Source organism: Schistocerca nitens, chromosome 4, assembly GCF_023898315.1.
Source record: "Schistocerca nitens isolate TAMUIC-IGC-003100 chromosome 4, iqSchNite1.1, whole genome shotgun sequence".
Classification (NCBI taxonomy): Eukaryota; Metazoa; Arthropoda; class Insecta; order Orthoptera; family Acrididae; genus Schistocerca; species Schistocerca nitens.
In genome coordinates, this window is record NC_064617.1 from 429,776,243 (window position 1) to 429,795,414 (window position 19,172).

Genomic DNA, 19,172 nt, shown 5'->3' on the forward strand with positions numbered 1-19,172 from the left:
CTTAACTGCTAAGGTCATCAGTCCCTAAGCTTACACACTACTTAACCTAAATTATCCTAAGGACAAACACACACACTCATGCCCGAGGGATGACTCGAACCACCTCCGGGACCAGAGGCACAGTCCATGACTGCAGCGCCTTAGACCGAGTCTAAAACTGCCACGTTAGAATGTTAAAATGCCCGCCCACATAACATGACAATTACGTGCTCACATCAGTATGATTTCGGCACACCTTGTGGAGATCCGACTATAAAATGAGATACGTGTATAGGGTGAAAATTATTTGCGCGGGTCAACAAAATAAAAGTTTTTCTTTGATGTGACAGTTACCTGTGACCATTTCTTTTAATCCAGTAGAGGTCGTAATCGCTCTCAGCACTCGTGCAATTGAACACATCATGGGAACGAGTCAGAAGAACGTAAGAAGCGTCCTCCTTGAACAGTTGTTATTCCATTTCATCTACTGCGTGTGCACGACCTGGAACCACTCACAAAACAATTTTTGCGGTGGTACCTGTAATAGTGTCAGACGCATCCTACATTTCATCCCTCTTCAACGTCCGTAATTCGCATATTTTGAGTGAGGTTAATCCACATGCCACATTTACTCGTGGTCACTAATTGTGGTTCTACGTGTATGTGGGGGCAGATGTTGTTGGTGACTGTTTGATTGGGCCTTATCTCCTACGTAGGCCATTAAATGACAGCCGTTATTACAATTTCCTCGCCAGAGCATTGCCAGATTTTCTGGATGACGTGTCACTCGCTACGAGACAATGCTTGCATTTCCAGCATGACGAAGTACCGGCACATTTCAGTCGTCCTCTCGGTCGTTTATTGAACCGACAGTTTCCAGAAAATTGGATTACCAATTGTGGTCCTGTACTTGATTCCATGATTTGACCCCTATGGATTTTTTTGTGTGATGAGAGACGTGCACCCTGTTTACAAAACCGCTGTTGAATCAGAAGTGCATCTGGTTGCCCGAGTAGTAGCAGTAACAGGAGGAATTAAGGACATTCCTGTAGTCTTTGACCGTGTTAGACAAAACATTACCCAGCGGTGTAATCTCTCTTTACAAGCAATGGAGGCATTTTCGAACTTCTACTGACAGTGAAGTAATTATGTTGTGTTAATGTTGTTGTCTCTTGGTAATAAAGAATTAAAACTTTTGTCTTTACCTTTTGTCCTCACAGAAAAACACAGTAGAAAAGTGTGTTCATTGTCCCATGTAACCTCCCAGAGTTTATTAGTTTACTTAATTTTCATCGGGTTTACAAAATCCTCACAGGAAAATGTGACATTAGCGAAAAATATTTGTTTCGGTCTCTCATGTAAACTCTCAATTTTCGTCGGCTTAAATAATTTGCACCCTGTATATTCCAGAAAGCAGACATATAAATGAATGAAGTAAGATCAGGGTTTAACGTCCCGGCATCGAGGTCATTAAATACGTAATTGTACGGGACAAACTAAGACAACAGTTAGCCGCAGAGCGCCACAAAATGCTTAGTTAGCTCGCATCCGCCATTTGAAATATCAACTGAAACCATCAATGTCTCTCCAGTCGAGACGTAAAATGAGCTTCATTAATGATATCTTCATTAATAATGCTCCAGCATTTGAAAGTGTGTTAAGACAGCCTAGTACACACTGTGAGGACAGTATTTTTCAGTGCTAGACGCTAGAAATACATTGGCAGCCTATGATGCGAACGCCAAAGCGCACACACACAGTTGAGGCGCCAGCGTAAAACAACAAAACTATGCATTTGCATTGAAAAACAGTGTAAATATATATCTGATACATGCTAAATTACAGATACACAGAGGTGTAGATAAAGCAATAAGAAAAACCACATTCTTAAAAACGAATACGACGATATTTAACAAATTAATATGCATAAACATCGGCATGAAAATGGCCAACACCAGTAGTCAAGTAGCCATATCTACAATAAATTGAAAGACCTAAAAGATCTACACCGCTTGACCTTGATGATAAGAAAATATCTTAACTAGGGCTAAACAATTGTCAGGCTTTAAAGAGTTTCAATGGTCAAAAATAAAACTACACCACACATAATAAATGAAATGAGAAACGCGAACAAAAAGTGGAAAACGTGACAAATCATAAATATAAGTAAAAATGTGGGCCTGAAGTAAATAAGCGACAAAGTGAAATACTGGCAGAGCGAAGCTGAAAATACGGAACAGATCAGACATTATTACTATAACTGATTGCGAGGTATAGCGTAAAACGGTATTGATAAAAGGGAAAATCAATCACTCGAAGAAACATAAAGAATATCCTTAATTTCCAAGAACGTTTTCCTGTCGAAGAAGCGGGCCCCAAACGACAGATATCGAACTTGCGATTGTAAATCGATCGCGCGACTGTGGTGACGAGTGAGGTGAGTCAGTTCCTTTCTAGTTGCAAGTATTTTAGTCAACATTCCTCTTTTGTCATTGCATTAGTGATCACCGTAAACACTGCTCATAGCTCCCGCCACCACAGACACGTGGTCGATTTAGAATCGCAAGTTCGATATCTACCTTTTGGGGCTCGCGACTTCGATAGGCAAACATTCTTGGAAATTACCAGAATACCTCATCCTCCGCGAGCCATCACGAAGTATGGACCTGAAACAAAGTATGTGTATCTAGCTCCAGAAAGATACATTAATTTCTTACAGAAAGGACCCAACTAGCTGCCAGCCAACACCTGAACTAAGGTAAACTGAAATACCTGCATCTATCACGGTTGTGAGGTTTCAATATTGTCGCATGTCGATTTATGGGAGTTTTGATATTTTTTATCTTTTTGGTTATTTGCGTCTCTGGTGAGTGGTTTGTTATACTTGGCAGATCATTGTCTGAGAGTAATGGAGTGTGGATCAATAATATTGCTCGCTGTTAGCTACAGATGGTAACGTCTCGCAGAGCAGCACACTGGCACAGCACGTCCACAGAATGAGAAATTCGATTTAGAAAGAAAGAAAATACTGAAGGTATTGAAGGAAATACTGGAAGGTTGACGTAGGTATTGCTCATTATGTAATATAACACGGAATTGCGTAGCGACAAAATGGTAATAATAGTAATAACAATCACTCCGAAATCAACTCACACAAACTGCACTGCGTCTCATGTGATAAACCACACCTGAGTTAATCTATTAGTATTCATGTTGTTCTGTAGTAGATAACGGCCTGGTTAAAGCGTGCTTACGTTGCCAGTAGCGTTTACGTGACGTGCAGCTTGAATCACGGAAAATCAAGAGGACCAATCACGGATCAAAGATAGCCAATGAGAGAGACGTTCTTAATTTCTTTCACTTCCTTAAATAAAGGTAACTGATATTTCCGAAGATATTTTCAGGCACGAAGCTAAGAGTACGTCTTAAATTGTAATGGTTGAATGTTGAAAAAATAAGAAAAAAATCATTGAGAAACTGTAATGAGACGATGTATTAAGCCAAACTGCTTTCCTACAAGCACCACACTGTAAGCAGCTGTAATATTCATGCGAACTGCTTGACTTGCAAACAGCCATAGATTGACATTTCTTTTAACAATAGTAAACTCTTTGGCCTACCCTGTTGAGTTTACTTTGACATTTTAACAGGTCCAGTTAGATATAAACGTCATTTCATACCACAATCTTTTTTTTAAGTTATTTGAGATTTTAGAAAAAATGTATCGCATAAGCAAAGAAATAAAGTTAAAACTTTTGCATAGACCACAAATATAACAGTCGTCGCACAACAAGTTCTCAGCGCCACTAATAGATGGCATTCTCTGCTTTTTACGTTTACACAATATTTACGTACACATCGACATACGTTAAACTGTGTTATTTAAACAAGTTAATAGATAAAGAAAATTATGATGTGCCTATATGTCTTGGATATGTGTTTATCTTAAACGCGTTTTAAATAATGAATTTTCTGTCATTACAAACGGAAGAAGATAAAGTCAACACATCAGAAACGGGGCGGCAACGTGTCGACTCACATGTCACTAATGCCGTACTACAACAACCTACACTAAATATAATAAAACCAAATTATGCAAACCACTATCTCATCCTCACTTCAAAATCTGAAGAAAATACTTTTTAGTAGATCATTCAGTGCAGAATTCAGATTCGTGGTATAAATTCACAGATCTTTGATGAGGTTAATGTACTCGTCTTTTTTCACTGTGCGACCGTGGAAGGAACAAATTCCTAGCCATCCCATGAAGTGCTGCCTTTGTCAGGATTCGTCCGTATGACTGGAACTGGCATTTGCTAAAAGCAATTCCATCAGTGTAGCCGAAGACTGGTCACAACTTGTATAAATATTCTGTATAGTGTAGATATTTCATTACATTCATTTATTTTCTCTTTAGCAATTTTCATCTTTCTGCATTAATTTCTTTGTTTATTGTTACCTGATTAATTTGTCGGTGTAGGCTATATTGATAGGTCCCTGTTTTTTTATCTCTTTCATTTCTTGAGCAACTATTTTGCTTCTTCGAGATCCATAATGTATTTACTTTACATCTGCGAGAAGTTAACTTGTTTCAGTACATATCGATTCAGATAATTTTATAAACTCTTTGATCAACTACTGCATCAAAGACTTAATTTTTGAAGAGCGACTGGCCCTCAGCCAGAAGCACTGATCAATGGCTGTGTGCGAATAAAGAAAGGAAGCTTCAGGATTAACGTCACGTCGATGACGAAGTCATAAGAGACAGACGACAAGTTTGGGGAAGGATTGCGAAGTAAATTGTCCTTGTGCTTTTCAAATGAACGATCTGCGTATTTCCTTTAAGCGATTTAGGGAATCCACGGGAAAAATAAATGGCACGCAAGTATATGATAAGTTTCGACCTTTACTAAGTTATGGGATGTCTCTATGGACACTGCGGGCTCTAACTTAATATTTTTCCAAACTCTTTTATTATTCCATTGGCTAACTTTCGGCAGGTTCATCCGGTTATTGTGGGTATTTACAGGTACCGTGGTGAGGTTTAAAACAGTTGAAATGTATATAGATTCTGCCGTTTTATACACATACACCAAGGATTGTAGTGTTATTTTCCTACTCAACGTTATGTACGATGAGACTTCAAAAACTACGTTACACATCATTATGGCAGGCCAAGTAACCTTTACTGCATATTGCAATTCACATGAAAGTGACACGAAAACATGATACTATTTTCCAACGTAGTCACCAGCTCTTTGCATACAGCGCTCGGAACATTCCACCAATCGCTCCTTTCATCGACGATAGAAATCCGCCCCTTGGTCACGGAGCCTTTCGAGAACCGCTGTGTTAACGTCGTCATCGCATCAGAAAATCTGCCACTGGTGTGAATCGGTTCCTCGATTGCCTGGACGTTGACGTTGGCGTCTGTGGTCGGTGTCGGTGGCCTTCCTTTCCGATCTGCGTTATACAGGTTTGTGCGGCCTTGGTGAAATCGTTGGCACCATTTCGTTATGACTGGAGGCGACGTTGCGTTTGGTCCACACAGTCGTCATACCAAGACACAGTTTCACAATCGTACTAGCCCGTATTCTTCAGATTTAGAATACGTTTCCGGTTCCGTCTCATTTTACTCCCACACTGTGGTTCACCTATTACCCATACCGCAGCAGGACATTGTCTGCTTGAATCCCAGCACATGTACTCTCTTCTGATGAAGCACCACTCTCGTTGCGCTACGGTCTTAGAGTGAGACAACATTTGTGTCTGACTTTCTGAATCCCTCTCGTGTTGCTTGACGTTTAAGGTATGGTGCTTCAAAATTATTTATTAAACGCAAGCGCGGAATTCAACACATTTGGTTTAATATTAAAAACGAAAACACTTCCTAATGTTCGGAAAAATCATATTTATGTGGTCACGAACCGGCTTTCGGTTTCTCATGCCGTCTTAGGTGACAAATGAATATCGCAAAGACAGATACACATGATGTGCGACTGGAACAGATGTTACCTGTACATAAGATGCGAAACGATGAAGTGTTCATGTGGGAAAATATTACAGTAAGTATACTATCTAAAAGAAAGGAGGCTAAACAAAGTTTTTATGTGGAGGTACATGTAAGGAATGATGAAAAATAAGATGAATTTACGGTTTGTATCTAGCGTTTATAACGAAAATTTAATTTAACAAAGGGCAAAATGGAAACTGGGTCTGATCATTTAATACTAGGCTGGCATTCTGTATCATCATGTGTTTGCTGATTTCCAGTAGGGTCAACTTCCTGCTTTTCTTGACAGAATGTAAAACCCCACATTCTACATCATACGAATGGTTTTCTGCTAAAACGTGATCTGTAAAGGTCGAATCTTTCTTCCCTAAAAGCCAGCCCCTCTCATGTTCACGTAGTTTAATTGCCACAGTTCTGCCTGACTCTCTGGCTTCCGGCGGCTATCTGATTTGGTGAAGACTGCCAGTCTCGCTAGCGGCATGAAAGCAGAGCTCACAATCTGCAGCATCGTCGACAGGACTGACTGCGGACCTTTGGTACAGAGCCGAGTGGAGGGTCTGAATCAGAGGCTGAGACGGTTCTGCGACCGTGTGGGCTGCAGATTCCTCGACTTGCGCTATAGGGTGGTGGGGTTTTGGGTTCCGCTGGATAGGTCAGGAGTCCACTACACGCAACAAGCGGCTACACGGGTAGCAGGGGTTGTGTGGCGTGTGCTGGTTTTTTTTTTAGGTTAGATGGCCTTGGGCAAGTACAGAAAGGGCAACAGCCTCAAAGGGTGCAGGGCAAAGTCAGGACATGCGGGGACGATGCAGCAATCGGTATTGTAATTGTCAACTGTCGAAACTGCGTTGGTAAAGTACCGGAACTTCAAGCGCTGATAGAAAGCACCGAAGGTGAAATCGTTATCAGTACAGAAAGTTGGCTGAAGCCAGAGATAAATTCTGCCGAAATTTTTACAAAGGTACAGACGGTGTTTAGAAAGGATAGATTGCATGCAACCGGTGGTGGAGTGTTCGTCGCTGTTAGTAGTAGTTTATCCTGCAGTGAAGTAGAAGTGAATTAACAACCGAGCTAGGTTAATAATTGGCTCCTTTTACCGACCACCCGACTCAGCAGCATTAGTGGCAGAACAACTGAGAGACAATTTGGAATACATTTCACATAAATTTTCTCAGCATATTATAGTCTTAGGTGGAGATTTCAATTTACAAGATATAGACTGGGACACAAAGATGTTCAGGACGGGTGGTAGTGACAGAGCATCGAGTGACATTATACCGAGTGCACTATCCGAAAATTACCTCGACCAATTAAACAGAGAACCGACTCGTGGAGATAACATCTTGGACCTACTGATAACAAACAGACCCGAACTTTTCGACTCTGTATGTGCAGAACAGGGAATCAGTGATCATAAGGCCGTTGCAGCATCCCTGAATATGGAAATTAATAGGAATATAAAAAAAGGGAGGAAGGTTTATCTGTTTAGCAAGAGTAATAGAAGGCAGATTTCAGACTACCTAACAGATCAAAACGAAAATTTCTGTTCCGACACTGACAATGTTGAGTGTTTATGGAAAAAGTTCAAGGCAATCGTAAAATGCGTTTTAGACAGGTACGTGCCGAGTAAAGCTATGAGGGACGGGAAAAACCCACCGTGGTACAACAACAAAGTTAGGAAACTACTGCGAAAGCAAAGAGAGCTTCAATCCAAGTTTAAACGCAGCCAAAACCTCTCAGACAAACAGAAGCTAAACGATGTCAAAGTTAGCGTAAGGAGGGCTATGCGTGAAGCGTTCAGTGAATTCGAAAGTAAAATTCTATGTACCGACTTGATAGAAAAGTTCTGGTCTTACGTTAAATCAGTAAGTGGCTCGAAACAGCATATCCAGACACTCCGGGATGATGATGGCATTGAAACAGAGGATGACACGCGTAAAGCTGAAATACTAAACACCTTTTTCCAAAGCTGTTTCACAGAGGAAGACCGCACTGCAGTTCCTTCTCTAAATCCTCGCACAAACGAAAAAATGGCTGACATCGAAATAAGTGTCCAAGGAATAGAAAAGCAACTGGAATCACTCAACAGAGGAAAGTCCACTGGACCTGACGGGATACCAATTCGATTCTACACAGAGTACGCGAAAGAACTTGCCCCCCTTCTAACAGCCGTGTACCGCAAGTCTCTAGAGGAACGGAAGGTTCCAAATGATTGGAAAAGAGCACAGGTAGTCCCAGTCTTCAAGAAGGGTCGTCGAGCAGATGCGCAAAACTATAGACCTATATCTCTGACGTCGATCTGTTGTAGAATTTTAGAACATGTTTTTTGCTCGAGTATCATGTCGTTTTTGGAAACCCAGAATCTACTATGTAGGAATCAACATGGATTCCGGAAACAGCGATCGTGTGAGACCCAACTCGCTTTATTTGTTCATGAGACCCAGAAAATATTGGATACAGGCTCCCAAGTAGATGCTATTTTTCTTGACTTCCGGAAGGCGTTCGATACAGTTCCGCACGGTCGCCTGATAAACAAAGTAAGAGCCTACGGAATATCAGAACAGCTGTGTGGCTGGATTGAAGATTTTTTAGGAAACAGAACACAGCATGTTGTTATCAATGGAGAGACGTCTACAGACGTTAAAGTAACCTCTGGCGTGCCACAGGGGAGTGTTATGGGACCATTGCTTTTCACAATATATATAAATGACCTAGTAGATAGTGTCGGAAGTTCCATGCGGCTTTTCGCGGATGATGCTGTAGTATACAGAGAAATTGCATCATTAGAAAATTGTTGCGAAATGCAGGAAGATCTGCAGCGGATAGGCACTTGGTGCAGGGAGTGGCAACTGTCCCTTAACATAGACAAATGTAATGTATTGCGAATACATAGAAAGACGGATCCTCTATTGTATGATTATATGATAGCGGAACAAACACTGGTAGCAGTTACTTCTGTAAAATATCTGGGAGTATGCGTGCGGAACGATTTGAAGTGGAATGATGATATAAAATTAATTGTTGGTAAGGCGGGTACCAGGTTGAGATTCATTGGGAAAGTGCTTAGAAAATGTAGTCCATCAACAAAGGAGGTGGCTTACAAAACACTCGTTCGACCTATACTTGAGTATTGCTCATCAGTGTGGGATCCGTACCAGATCGGGTTGACGGAGGAGATAGAGAAGATCCAAAGAAGAGCGGCACGTTTCGTCACAGGGTTATTTGGTAAGTGTGATAGCGTTACGGAGATGTTTAATAAACTCAAATGGCAGACTCTGCAAGAGAGGCGCTCTGCATCACGGTGTAGCTTGCTCGCCAGGTTTCGAGAATGTGCGTTTCTGGATGAGGTATCGAATATATTGCTTCCCTCTACTTATACCTCCCGAGGAGATCACGAATGTAAAATTAGAGAGATTAGAGTGCGCACGGAGGCTTTCAGACAGTCGTTCTTCCCGCGAACCATACGCGACTGGAACAGGAAAGGGAGGTAATGACAGTGGCACGTAAAGTGCCATCCGCCACACACCGTTGGGTGGCTTGCAGAGTATAAATGTAGATGTAGATGTAGACTAATGTACGCTTTTTCACACTGTTTGCCAAGGGTTGTAATTTGTCTTTACTACTGAATATGATATGTTATTTGTATTATACAGTGCAGGTCTTTAGTTGCGGTACATTAGCATCTCGCAAAATTATCTGGAATGTTGACAATATATGGAATTTTGCACCAGGCTTTGAAACCATTGAGTGATTACTGTTGGTCAGCGTACAAAAGTGGTGTAATTTTATTCATTTTCTATTTTTAGTCAGATATTATCAATCAGGATAAAACTATAGCCATTGCTGGAAGCGATTTGGGACAATACGAAGCGATTCACCATTGAATGGAAAGCTGCGTGTTTGCCCCGTGTGGATGCTAGGAGCTGTTAGGGGTTATCGTATCAGAAGCTACGTTTTTTTCTGTAAATGTTAAATATGTGTTTTCTTGTATTAATATCTATATTAAGGCCTCAGAAATTTATAGAAGAGCCTCTCTGCTCCATTGTTAATTTTCTCATGTTGTGAGTTTAAATGCTGTAGTAATGTATGTGTCTAATGGTACCGGTCCACAAACACAGCACATCATCGGGTATCTGAATCCTTATTTTACATCTCAGTGGCTCTTTCTGTAAGAGAATTTATTGAAAGTGTCCACGAAAATATTGAATAGTACAAGAGTAAGAGGTGAAACTATACCTAGTCCATCTGGCTGAGTATAATAATTTTGGATAGCACATGACTAAGAGGTAAACCCATAGCTAGGCCAACAGGCCTAATTCTGTTTTACACACGTTTTAGTAGCAACAGTTATGTCACGTCATTCCACAGGATTTGCTTTGGATTAGTGAGAAGAATGTGTTAATGTGATTTTTCTAGGCATTCATCACTAGGGACATTTGTAAATAAGCTACTAGTTTAGAACTGGGTGGATTTGCATATATTTAATTTTATCAACAAGAGCCTTAGAATTTTTGATAACATGGTTTGGTTTTATGATATAACTGAGGTCTTTCGCTAGTAGGTAACATGGAGCAGAAAAGGAAGACACTAACGTGCGTATTGGAACATCATATTTATGTAATTTGGGTAAGCCATGTAACCTAGAAGCCATGGGGTTCATATTAACTAGCACACAGCTTTTGGTTTCAGATATAATACTTTTAGGTGATTTGATAGTGATTTTTATTTGTTCGTTGGAAGCTGCAATAGGATTTTTTGTAGGTGCTGGGGGTCGGAATTATCGCGGGAGTGGTTCACTTTTATATCGTAATCACCTTTGTTCAAATGAACTAAGCTGTTTGATTTATCGGCTTTGGTAGCGATGAAATTGGTGGAGGTTATTTTATTCTTGAACTTGGTTTACTTACTTGCTTCGGAACATTCCACTTACATGCTGAGAATGACACTTCTCCGCATACCGTTATTTGACATGTCAGTTGTCAGAACAAGCATTATAAACTGACTAATCGCAGTGTCATAGAAAGTATTCGATACTCCAACCACATTTAGAGGTTCCATAATGGATCAGAGAAGTTTTACTAAATTGTCTTCATAAATACAAAAATAAGAATTTGCTTCTGCCAACATCAACGGGCGTACTGTTTGTATTATCTAGCAATAAGTCCGTCCTAGCATTTGAATAGAAGTAAGGATAGTATCGTCAGCCCCTGCGGGTAATTTGTACTCCTAAATATACAATAAACAACACAGTGCCTTCTGGTGGTGAATGAATCAATTAATAGTAGTAATCTTTAGTTTTGTCTGTAGAGAGCCCCGACGCAGTAGCTAGTTTTACCAGTGAACAGCGAGTTTATCTCCTTTTTCACCGCCGACAAAAACTTTGTCAGGTAGGCATTTAGAGTAGTATTAGTATACTTACGTCTATGAAAGTACTCACTATGATGATTTACTTCTATTGCAAATATGTCAAAGATTGTATCCCAGTTTTAATACTGTTGTTTACGCTTAATGTGAGACAATACGTTTATGAACACAAACATGTATTATGACCCCTAGCAATATTAGCTCCCCAATAAAAATAGCCCAAATTATAACGACTGCTTCTGTGAAATTTAGCGTTGCAGATGACTGATAAAGAGTTTACGCATAGAGGGAAACAAGAAATAAGAAATTGGGGTAAATAAGACACAGTTAGGGTTTACAGGCACTATCAGAGAAAAGAATGGGCCTAAAAGTGCGGCCGGCCGTTGTGGCAGAGTGGTTCTCGGCGCTTTAGTCCGGAACCGCGCTGCTGCTACGGTCGCAGGTTCGAATCCTGCCTCGGGCATGGACGTGTGTGCTGTCCTTAGGTTAGTTAGGTTTAAGTAGTTCTAGGTATAGGGGACTGATGACCTCAGATATTAAGTCCCATAGTGCTCAGAGCCATTTGAACTATTTGAACCTAAAACTGCAGCAAAACTATTTCTGTGCGTAGAGTAGCCCTACAGAGGCTCTTTCCTGTTGACTACCTTTTGAAGAAGGGAAAGAAAGTGATAAGAAATTCCAAGAAGATATTCAGAAAAGAAAACAACGTGACGAGAAAGAACGTATGAAGGGGTGTGTAAGAGGAAGGATGTGTCCTGCATCAAAGAACGAAAAAAAGTAATAAAAAAGAAAGATTCCCACGAAGTCTTGCGAGTGAAAATTACTTCTGCCCATCAAAGAATAAGGAGTCACGTTATTCTGATGTAGTTTCGAGTGTGTCAGACCCTGAAGCTGCATTTGATGTTAGCAAGCCTGTCAATGACGACACTGCTTGCGTATTTTGCGGTGTGATGTATACAGAGGACTGTAGTGAGCGAACTGTGGATGCAGTGGACGCTTGTGAAATGTGGGCCCTCGATGAGTGTACTGGTTCTAGAGACTGACAATTATTTGTGTGATTTTTGTGAATAGGTAAAGTTTTTTTCAAAATACTGAAGCTGAATGAATCGTTATACACATAATTTTTTTTATAAATTTTGTGTTGGGACGATCTGCATGTAGAATTCCACCTTGTACACTCTTATAATTATATCTGATTTATTAAAACTGCGTTCCTTGTAAGTTCTGGTTTAATCTTTTGAGTTTATCCCGTGGGGCTCAAGTTATCAGCAAATCACTTTTCGCAGACTGTGTAAGGTTCCATGAAACAAATTTCGTTTTTTGCCACATTCATCATTCCTGAAAAACCGTGTGATAAATAAGTCAGAGATATGTCATTGTATGTGCACAGCAACTCTTATGTATATAGTAATGAATTGTGGCAATAAATATAAAATATTAAAATGGGGGCGCAACGTACCACCTCTTTCTCTACGGGAATGATACAATGAGTCGACGCCTTAGGTATTAAGCAATTAAATACAACATTAAGTGTTTCTGCATTTTATTTTAATGAAACCAGAGGCTACACTGTTGGTAAGGTGTCGTCAAGGAAACCCAACGATGAATCAAATCAGCATCAGATGCCTATCCCGGGAAGAAGCCGGGGTAGATTCCGCTGGGGTAGCCGCCAGGGTAGATCCCTCCAGGGTAGATACCGCCCGGGTAGATGCCTCCAGGGTAGATACCGCCCGGGTACAACAGTCCACCACCTCCTCCGTGAGGCATGGCGGCTGCCACCGCAAACGCCACCGCTGCGACTAACAGGACCTGCCGCACAACACATAGTATCAGTACTGGTAATATTTTGCCGTCTTCTACCGAAACACAAAATTATAAATACAGTATTCTACTTTGAATTGATAATATCTACATCTACATACACATTCCGCGAGCTCCCATATTGTGTGCGGCGGAGGGTATCCTGAACCACAAGTTGTCATTTCGTTTCCTGTTCCTCTCGCAAATAGAACGAGGGAAAAACGACTGTCCTTACGCGAAATGTATGTTGCCGGCAGTAGAATCGTTCTGCAGTCACGTCCAAATGTCGGACTCTAAATTTTCTCAATAGCGATCCTCGGAAAGAATGTCACCATCCAGGGATCCACATTTGAATTTCTGAAGCATTTCCCTAACACTTGCGTGTTATTCGAACCTACCGGTAACAAATCTAGCAGCCCACCTCTGAATTCCTTAGATGTCCTCCTTCAGTCCGGCGTGGTAAGGATCCCAAACACTCGAGCACTACCCAAGAATAGGTCGCACTAGTACCCGACGTGTGGTCTGTTTTACAGATGAACCACATTTTCCCACAATTTTTCCAATAAACCGAAGTAGACCATTCGCGTTCCATACCGTAAAGCTCACATGCTCGTTCCATTTCTTATCGCTTTGCAACGTTGCTCCCAGACATTTAAAAAATGTGACTCTGTCAAGCAGGACGCTGCTAACGCCATATCCGAACATTACAGGATTGTTTCCTTACTCATCCGCATTAATTTATATTTTTTTACATTTTGAGCTAGCTGTCATTTATCACACGAGCTGAAAATTTTGTCTAAGTCACTCAGCTTCGACAGCTTGCCAAACTCCACAGCATCATCAGCAAACAAGAACACAATGACCTCTATTACTTAAGAAGTCTTCGAGCAACCCACATATCTCTGAACCTATTCCATATTCTCGTACATTCGTTAACAGTCTGCAGTGGGGCATCGTTTCAAACGCTTTCCGGAAATCTAGAAATGTCTGCCTGTTGCCTTTCGCTGCATATCATGTGAGGAAAGGGCAAGCTGAGTTTCGCACGAGCGATACTTTCTAAAACCGTGCTTTGAAGAAAATTTGTCGACTCCTTAGTTTTCAACCCTCTCAGTCGTTTCTCTACGCCAGGGATGCTTATTATAATGTCTTCCAGACGGTACGCCGTGCGATGTGTCAAACGACTGCATGTTTGCACGATTCTCCTGCGTGAACGATTTCTTAAATGCTACCTTCAACTACCACACCAGACTGATCGACGAATGATTGAGTGGAAGTGTTAGATCAAAAGGCATATGATTAGAATTTTCTCTGGTTCTTGACCAGATCTTTTGTCAAGGTATGACGGTAGTAGTTGTATGCTTCGCGCTTGGCTCTTTTCACAGACACACGATTCTGTACTAACCTCTAGCTGTCGTCATTTGTGGGTTCTCTTTTTAACCGAGAGTGCAATAGCCTTCGCTTCCTCAGCATTTTCCGAACTTCATTGCTAAATCAGGGAGGGTCTTTTCCGTCCTTAATCCACTTACTAGGCACATAATTTTCCAGAGAACGATTTACAATCTGTTCAAACTTTGCCCATAATAACTCTACGTCCATCATACCGAAACTAAACAATGTCAGTTTAATAAGTGAGATGTTAACAACTATTTATCTACTTTTTATAGCAGAAACAATCTGCTAGCGTTCTTGCTGATTTATTAAATTTCATGACAATAGTTTCTGTAAAGACAACTTACCCCGTTACTGATTAATTAGTATTTCATAAATGGCTTTTCCAGTTCTAGATAAGGAATTTGCTATTAAATATTCAGGGATAATACAAGAAAGCGATACAAAATACGATGACTATAAAGGATACTTTCTGCCTATTTTGGAGCAAGGACCCGTGGTCTCCAACAGCTCTTTGCAGAGTAACTGAATTTCCTTCAATTTCTTACCCTCTCTTAAATTTCTATCTGTAGCGCACTGAAAATATCTGCACGAGGCTGTAACAGATGGTATACGCTGTGTGTCTCTTTTGGAAACAAACTTGTTCCATTCACTCACGGTACTTGCAATTGAGAACAGTAGTGTACGTTTTATTCTTTACCCACAAGTTTGCATTCAGTAATGATTGGTTCTGCCTCTGGCGCGTTTTTCAACAATGTTCGTTGTACCTTATCTGAGATACACAGCAATATGATTGTTGTTGTTGTTGTGGTCTTCAGTCCTGAGACTGGTTTGATGCAGCTCTCCATGCTACTCTATCCTGTGCAAGCTTCTTCATCTCCCAGTACCTACTGCAACCTACATCCTTCTGAATCTGCTTAGTGTATTGATCTCTTGGTCTCCCTCTACGATTTTTACCCTCCACGCTGCCCTCCAATGCTAAATTTGTGATCCCTTGATGCCTCAAAACATGTCCTACCAACCGATCCCTTCTTCTAGTCAAGTTGTGCCACAAACTTCTCTTCTCCCCAATCCTATTCAATACCTCCTCATTAGTTACGTGATCTACCCACCTTATCTTCAGCATTCTTCTGTAGCACCACATTCCAAAAGCTTCTATTCTCTTCTTGTCCAAACTGGTTATCGTCCATGTTTCACTTCCATACATGGCTACACTCCATACAAATACTTTCAGAAACGACTTCCTGATACTTAAATCTATACTCGATGTTAACAAATTTCTCTTCTTCAGAAACGATTTCCTTGCCATTGCCAGTCTACATTTTATATCCTCTCTACTTCGACCATCATCAGTTATTTTACTCCCTAAATAGCAAAAGTCCTTTACTACTTTAAGTGTCTCATTTCCTAATCTAATCCCCTCAGCATCACCCGATTTAATTTGACTACATTCCATTATCCTCGTTTTGCTTTTGTTGATGTTCATCTTATATCCTCCTTTCAAGACACTGTCCATTCCGTTCAACTGCTCTTCCAAGTCCTTTGCTGTCTCTGACAGAATTACAATGTCATCGGCGAACCTCAAAGTTTTTACTTCTTCTCCATGAATTTTAATACCTACTCCGAATTTTTCTTTTGTTTCCTTTACTGCTTGCTCAATATACAGATTGAATAACATCGGGGAGAGGCTACAACCCTGTCTCATTCCTTTCCCAACCACTGCTTCCCTTTCATGCCCCTCGACTCTTATAACTGCCATCTGGTTTCTGCACAAATTGTAAATAGCCTTTCGCTCCCTGTATTTTACCCCTGCCACCTTCAGAATTGGAAAGAGAGTATTCCAGTTAACGTTGTCAAAAGCTTTCTCTAAGTCTACAAATGCTAGAAACGTAGGTTTGCCTTTTCTTAATCTTTCTTCTAAGATAAGTCGTAAGGTTAGTATTGCCTCACGTGTTCCAACATTTCTACGGAATCCAAACTGATCTTCCCCGAGGTCCGCTTCTACCAGTTTTTCCATTCGTCTGTAAAGAATTCGCGTTAGTATTTTGCAGCTGTGACTCATTAAACTGATAGTTCGGTAATTTTCACATCTGTCAACACCTGCTTTCTTTGGGATTGGAATTATTATATTCTTCTTGAAGTCTGAGGGTATTTCGCCTGTCTCATACATCTTGCTCACCAGATGGTAGAGTTTTGTCATGACTGGCTCTCCCAAGGCCATCAGTAGTTCTAATGGAATGTTGTCTACTCCCGGGGCCTTGTTTCGACTCAGGTCTTTCAGTGCTCTGTCAAACTCTTCACGCAGTATCTTATCTCCCATTTCATCTTCATCTACATCCTCTTCCATTTCCATATTACTGTCCTCAAGTACATCGCCCTTGTATAAACCCTCTATATACTCCTTCCACCTTTCTGCCTTCCCTTCTTTGCTTTACTCTGCAACGAGCCACGGGAAACAATGTATGCCTCGAAGCAAAAAATATATGTGAACAGTCTTAGAAATTTTGTCTTTGGAGCTCAGGTCCACACTGTATTTGTTGACAAGGCAGTCCCCTTTTTAACATTGGTAAGGAAACGTACCAACCTGTGCAGGATTAAAATTTAGAAAATACAAGTTGTTAAAAATTATTTTGTGGAACTGCGCTCTTGTCGTCCAGACAGCCATTGTCATTTCATTTTGTAAAACGAATACTCCAGCATTTAAGAATTTAAACAAATCCAATATTTCGATAAGGCCTACATACATTGTATACAAATTCGCTATCAATTTATGGTGCGTTTGTCTGTATTTCAGGTTACAAATAACCACATAGTTATACTAGCTATTGTCATGTATGCTTGAGTTTGTGAGAACTGAACAGTCAGATGTGCAAATTCCAGAAGGCACATACGAGTACCGTATTGGTAATTCTTGTTAGCATAAACGTACTAGAGAAAGAAAGGGAATATGGAATGAAAATTTATAGCGATGGGATTTCGTGACTTCAATCGTCGATTTAATTTCACAGGCAGGCAGTAACATGCATTCGGATAGATTCAACGCACAACACATTATCCTTATCTTCCACAAGAGGAATAATAAAGCAGAATAAACACTGACTGTTAATGAATTACAGGATAAATTCAGAATGAGAGATTCCTTAAATGAATGACGATTGCCATAGCTCAAATTCACTTGCAGACTGACGATGACTGACAATTGACGACTATGCTGCTTTCGTTTCACTATTTTGGAAGCAGCCCTAATGAATTCATACCCAGAATAAAATCTGTGCTTTATAAGATATTTAGCACTTTCCCTGAAGGACATATTTGCACCGAATTTGACTTTCTGCTTTGTCTTGTGAAAAAAGCTCTACAACTATTACTCTAGTATTCAGGGAGATAACTAGCGAATTTCGTACTTACACTACAGTTGGCCAAACATTTTAAAAATTGCAGTTTTTTAATGATGACCCGAGCTGTGGTACTCACCAGGAGAAGCTTCATGTTAATCCGGATGCGTGAGACGACTGCTGCTGAAAGGACGGGCGGCAGCTTTTATGCGGCGCCGCTGGCGGCGCAGGCGGCTGACACTGACGTCGACGGCGGGCGTCCAACGTCGTACCGGTGTAATGCTGATCGCACTTCGCCGTCGCCGGCGGGAACATTTCGACGTCAGCGGAGTCGGCAGCAGCGCTCCGACCGTCAAGGTGACACTGCCGCCTTTTGTCGTCTCTAAACGCCTTGGCAACAACTGTCTCCTTCCGTGAAACGACTTGTTTGTGTTTACGAGAGGTAGTTCCATACAAGGCGCTTGCAAAATATGTACTGAGAAAGAAAGGGTATGTCGCTACGATATCACGATATGATCTCTCGTGAACTACGCCAGCTGTCTGTACAGTTTACCGGATAATAATAGGTTTGTATAGTTTACCGTTTACCGTTTACTGATGCGAGATCTATATCAGTAGAAGACAAACTATGAGTGTTCCTGGGTTCATACGTACTCGGACAATAAGAGTGGTGTTTGTCACAGTACCATGACGTTGGTCATACGCGGCAGATATTTAAAGAAACAAAAGTTGAAATAATGTTTTTTAAATATAATTCAATAACTGAAGACAGAAGGAGACAACGAAGTTTCTCTGTGGATAGGTGCAGAGGTAGCTGATTCTGATTTCAGTAACTAGAAGAACAAACCAGCAAGAGGGCAGTGTGTATGTTACAGAGTTTTTGAAAGATGAGTTGTGGAATAAACTTTATATTACATCTGAAATCTCTCGGAAATGCTTCACTGACTAAGAGCACGAAGAGGTGTTGGCGATCACAGGACAGAACCCTCTTTTTTCGTTTCAGAAGTACAGAGGTGGGAACAGAACCGAAGTATTCTAACCGGTGGTCCTTTAATGCTAATTCTGTAATTATCATCTTTATTCCATTACTTTAAAAATCGTGTAAAGGAGTGCGATGTAGTTTTAATATTCAGTAAATGAGCTTTACGAAAAGTTTCAGAAATCTTTATATGTCTTCCAGAACAAGGCTCTAGTGAAGGTGGTTTGCCGTTGCCTCCTTGGAAGAGTGTACAGGTGTCGTGTAGTTAACTGTCAAGTGTGCTCGTGCAGAGTGGTATTGCAGTGTGAGTGTG

At 40.8% G+C, this 19,172-nt stretch overlaps 1 protein-coding gene and 1 long non-coding RNA gene across 2 annotated transcripts in view; both read right to left on the reverse strand.

Annotated features, from left to right (window-relative positions):
• The window catches only part of LOC126253330 (LIM domain only protein 3-like), a gene marked incomplete at its 3' end in the record, with an annotated part of 1,158,153 nt that overhangs the window by 281,286 nt on the left and 857,695 nt on the right, over positions 1-19,172 (reverse strand). The gene's annotated exons all lie outside the window — the stretch shown is intronic.
• On the reverse strand, positions 12,883-18,336 carry LOC126253334 (uncharacterized). Its single transcript, XR_007545942.1, has 2 exons — positions 18,020-18,336; positions 12,883-13,165 (listed from the first exon to the last, which is right to left on the reverse strand). It is a non-coding gene; the product is annotated as an uncharacterized LOC126253334 (long non-coding RNA).